This window comes from Mytilus edulis, chromosome 9, assembly GCF_963676685.1.
Source record: "Mytilus edulis chromosome 9, xbMytEdul2.2, whole genome shotgun sequence".
NCBI lineage: Eukaryota > Metazoa > Mollusca > Bivalvia > Mytilida > Mytilidae > Mytilus > Mytilus edulis.
Window position 1 is genome coordinate 79334800 of NC_092352.1, and position 5180 is coordinate 79339979.

The 5180-nt window shown below is 37.8% G+C and overlaps 1 long non-coding RNA gene across 1 annotated transcript; it reads right to left on the minus strand.

Annotated features, from left to right (window-relative positions):
- Window positions 1–340: 340 nt before the first annotated feature.
- LOC139489137 (uncharacterized) lies at window positions 341–2127 on the minus strand. The gene is made up of 3 exons (XR_011656156.1): window positions 2043–2127; window positions 1230–1298; window positions 341–466 (listed from the first exon to the last, which is right to left on the minus strand). It is a non-coding gene; the product is annotated as an uncharacterized lncRNA (long non-coding RNA).
- Between the last annotated feature and the right edge of the window lie 3053 nt (window positions 2128–5180).

A 5180-nucleotide genomic window follows, 5' to 3' on the forward strand; every position in this document is an offset into this window, starting at 1 on the left:
GAAACCACAATCGATCTTACTCTTGCTCTGGATGGTCTTGTGCAACCGCAGTTTTTTTTTCATCGGAAGGAAGGAAGGACGTGAGGAACAAACCAAAAGATCTTACTCAGGTTGATATTCGCCACGTCCACAGGTTGATTTTTGCCACGTCGTTGACGGCAGTAGCAGCATGGCATTGTCGTCCGAGTAATTTATTTCAGGTCAAATCTACATCTTTCTTTTCTCATCACACCAGCTCTATAAAACAGTTCTTATTGTTCATTTATGTCCATTTTTAAAATCACAGCATCCACAATTGTATGGCGGACTAATATTTTTTTTAATTACGTCATCTGAGTTCCTCATCTCAAGGTCTATTAGGGATCCTGACCCATATTGAAATTCATACTTCTGATTTTTCCAAATATTTTTATGTGATCTTCATCGGTATAACATTCTGAATAAATCTGTGTATTTTTGTCCATTTCTGAAAAAAAAATAAAGTTGTTTTAGCACTATACGGCAATGACACTTTCGTCGCTATATTCATTTATTTTGAATACAATGTGTTTGTATAATTAATTTCTTCCAGAATACCTTCACTAGTCAAAACAAGGACAAAACTTCTGATTATAACCTTTAATTACAATACACAGACCCTGTTAAAGCATTCTATAAAATTTTCTTGTGCCTTAAAGTGCATTTTGACAGAGAAATTATGCAAAAATGAAGATTTTATAAAAAAACCAACACCAAAATAATTATTCTTACTAGTGGAAATCTGGTATTTAAAACTGTGGAAAGCACTCTTAACTACTTGGAAAGTCATCCTTATCATATAATTAGAGTGCAATATAGTGCAAATTTTCAAAACTTGTCCTTTCACATAATTCTATTTGAGAAAAAATGTTTTTAACATGTATTTCAGTGAAAACATTTTATTAGTGAGAAATCCACATGAGGTTTTAAAGGAAACATTGTGACATCACATGTATTATGGCGTCATTAAATAACGACAGATCAAAATAGAGCTAAATATAGTTTGCAGTGTTACGTGAGAAACAGTTGCCGCAAGATTTAACTCGAAATATTGAGTCGAAACGATCTGTAACTAAGCCTTTTCATTTAATACCAAGACCATAGCAACAGTTTTCATATTTGCATATTTTTAACATACCGACTGTAATTTCAATTGCATAAATACCATAAATAAACAATTTAGAGCTTGCCTAATAAAGCAAAATGCTTACCAGTTATTCAGGACTTTTTAAAACCTCTAGTTTGCCATCTCAGGTTAAAAAGTAATGATATGTCTGGAACTGAAATAAGACAAAAAAATTACTCAGGCTGTGTTATCATTTGATTTAAATACAGAAGTACTATTGAGAGAGAAAAATCTAATTCTTGAAAGTTTAATCACAAAGAAAGACAAATGCTTCTCCCTTGTGGCTTAGTAACCTTCATTTAAACCTTTTATTTTAGAAGCAATGGGTAGTAGCTAACTAGCTTGATAGTTGAATAGGTGCAGAAATATTGTTTTCAAAAAGGGTTGACCCTCCCCCTTTTTCACTGAGAAATGACAATATCTATTGTTTTGCTCAAGTGCATTAAAAATATTAGTTCATGATTTTCTTAAAACATGTACATGTTTTTTCTGTTTTTTTGCATATGATATCTACTGACCAGGGGTCAAATCATTGGATAAAAGCACATGCGATGATGTATCTCACTTTACTCGTATGAAGTGTGTTATCTCCCTTGATTATCGGGTATTCCTGTAGACCGAAGTGATAATTACATAACAAAGACTATATTGTGTCATGTTTACTTACAATTTAATAATATTTAAAAGTTGTTTTTTGCCTTTTTCAATATAGTAAACAAATTCCTTTCGGATCTCTCGGAAGTAAACAAAGTTATGATTGTGCCTAAAAAAAAGTGTTCAGCCCCGTGCCAGTAATGCATTTTAAAAGCAAAGTTTCATTGAGTTTTTGCTGATCTTTATCAATAATATTTATCTTAAACCATTTATAATAACTAGGTATAAATAAAAAACTACTAACCATCATTTTCGGTGGTGTACAAGGTGAAATCATCCATAAATCAGCCTGAAAACTTCTGGAATTAAGCTTCCAATTTGGGTATACATTTGGATCAGGATCCCTAATAGACCTTGAGATGAGGAACTCAGATGACGTAATTAAAAAAAATATTAGTCCGCCATACAATTGTGGATGCTGTGATTTTAAAAATGGACATAAATGAACAATAAGAACTGTTTTATAGAGCTGGTGTGATGAGAAAAGAAAGATGTAGATTTGACCTGAAATAAATTATTAGAAAGGACAATTTTTTTATTGAATTTTATGATCAGAATTTTGGGATTATTTCATGAGGAGAGTGACATTTTTCACCATCTTCCGGGGTCCATCAATTTGCGAAAAAAGTAATCTCACTTGCCACCCCGAAAATTTAACCAGACATGTATAAATGTATCAGCTTCGATATGAGCCATCATACATGTTCAAGTAAACGATATGGACTGAGCAACGGAGGAAAACGTTACCATTACCGCCTATGGAGAATTAATTGTAAATGGGTATACAATTGTATGGCGGACTAATATTTTTTTTAATTACGTCATCTGAGTTCCTCATCTCAAGGTCTATTAGGGATCCTGACCCATTTAAAGCGCTGCACGAAGTCGTGGATGGTACCATTTCCAGAACCGGAGATCAGGTTGTTCAACTTGGTTTGCTGCGGTTTGCTGCATTGAACACTGGACTGTTGAGTGGTCATTCTGCGGTTTAGGGGGTGGGTAACTTTATCAACCACGTAGTCGACGGCTTTGGTGCCCCTTTTGCAACACCTTTCATGGCTGCATTGGTGTTTGCACTCACGGCCTTACTTCCTGTGGTTTTGGTGGCAAATGACGTAAACATGTATCCAACCAAACTGGCGATTGTTTCAAACAGTCCTCTACCACCGTATGCTTACTTTCAGGCGTAACCTTTCTTGATTTGCAACATTTACTTATAGGATGCTATGATGAAGCGCCATATATTCTTCGATGCTGATATGTCTACCCTTTTTCATAGCATGGAAAATCGATACAATTTCGTTTGCTCACACCATTATTTCCTGCTCGGTAAGCTGCAGCACACAGTTTCGATCGAGAAGCTGCTTGAAGTTGAAAAAAATCACGGTTTGCAGCTCAATGCCAAACTGGTAGATGTGGGACACTATTCCCTTCCACTTGTAATTCTTATTCACCTTCGGGGTACTTGAAAGGATGGAATTGCCTTTATACATAGTACCGGAACTTTTAAGGATCTCTGCATAGTCGTCAGGGTCGTTGAGCTCGAACGATTATGGTTTCTTTTTCACCATGACTTCCCAGAAGCCAAGGGTTCCTTTGTACATCACTCTATCCATAAAAACATTATCGCCGTCAAAAGTAACTAGTGAGCTTCCGATGAAGATACCAACTTTGCAGATCGCAATCCAAAGGCGTGGTCGGCACAAAAAGTCATACTGAGCTGCAAATGCTGCTGTGCTCGAGCTCCGATGACGGTGTCTGTAGGTGGTGCAATGAGTAGTCGGTCGGCAAACTCTGGCGGTAGTGAAGGGATGGCTGGCTGCCACTGTTGCAGGAAGGTCTGCCATATTTTCGATGATCTGTGAAGCTGCCTCTCGCTGAGCCTCAACCACAGGCTTGAACACCTTTTAAAGGTCCCGGCTAAGTTCAGTCTTGTCGAGACGATGCTGCATATAACTGGCTTGAATCTTCCGTTAGGTGTTTTGCAACTTACGTCATTTATCTAATAGATCGAATGTTGTTGCACGCCCCTAAGCGTTTGTGTGAACTCCCTAATTTATGAGTTGCACATGAAGGTATTACACAGCTGATACGGATCCCTTTTCTTCGATAGATTCACGTGTCATGGGTATGTGCACTGGTGGCCTCAAATAGTCTTGGCAGGGCATTGGGATTGTGAAAATTGCTCCACCTTACCATAATGGTGGAGGTCCATGCGTTGAAATCACCTCCACCGCTTTAGATCGGGTGAAGGATCACGCAACTGCATTTTCAACATATGCTCCTCATATCGACTGGAATCCACTCAAAATTGCATTTGCAGGGCCATTCGAACTTGCAGGGCTGGGTTCCTCTGTGTCCAGATATTCATCATACTTAAAGAAATATTCGAGCTGATCCATTTGTTATCTTATACCGCATAGAACTCATTTAATTTGCATCGATATTTTCCATTTGCCTTGGACCAGCAATGCTTACACAGAGCTTCAAACTGTTTCTTAGTGAGATAGTTGCAGTGATTGCGTCGATCTATCGACAGCCTGCTAACCCCTTTCAATTCAATTTGTTTTGCCTGAGTGACAATCTCCTCGTGTGGGGTTTGGGACGACGATGAATTTTAAGATTTGTCTTCGTTTCTATCAACTCTCAACAACTGATCTTTCCTCAACCGGGATTACCCTCGAAGGTGGTTCATTTTGGCTATACCCCTCAGGGCTTTGACGTTTTCAACTACTAAGTCCATTTTCACTCTTTGATCAATGTCTTTATCCTAACAAAAAAAAAATTTAGGTCACCCCAAAACCACCATTCCCAATTTACTGGTTTTAAGACCCAGTTTTCGGGCCTACAAAACATATATATTCGAACACTTTCGATCTTACAATCCTTATAAAAAATAAGAAAGTCGTGTGCGTCATGATTTTTCATCCCATAGCTCACAATTTGCACAGCTCCATCGGTTCTCTCTTTGCCAAGACGGTAGTCAGCTGCTTATTTAATTTCTCACATCCCCATGTGCGAATAGTTTCCGCTTTCCAGCACAAGGTTATAATTTTGCAGGCCTTTACTTCGTGTCGAAGTCTTTAATGTCTTTGACAATCTAGGGTGAGTCCTGCCCTACTTTTCGCAATTTGATAATTTCCTCATCAATGCAGCGCTGTTCTCGATTGGCCTTAACAGCGGCCAGTTTTTTTTCAGAATTTCTACCTCTTGCGCAGTATTCTATCTCTGACCAGACACATTTGTAATCTTAAAGTCCATTATGTTTATTATATCTGTGAATTTCTATTTTTGTGTGTGTGTATATTTCATCCACAAAGAAAAATTTTCCCTCGACTCCAACCTCAAAATGGGGGTGTGGCAGAACTCTCATAATCATGCT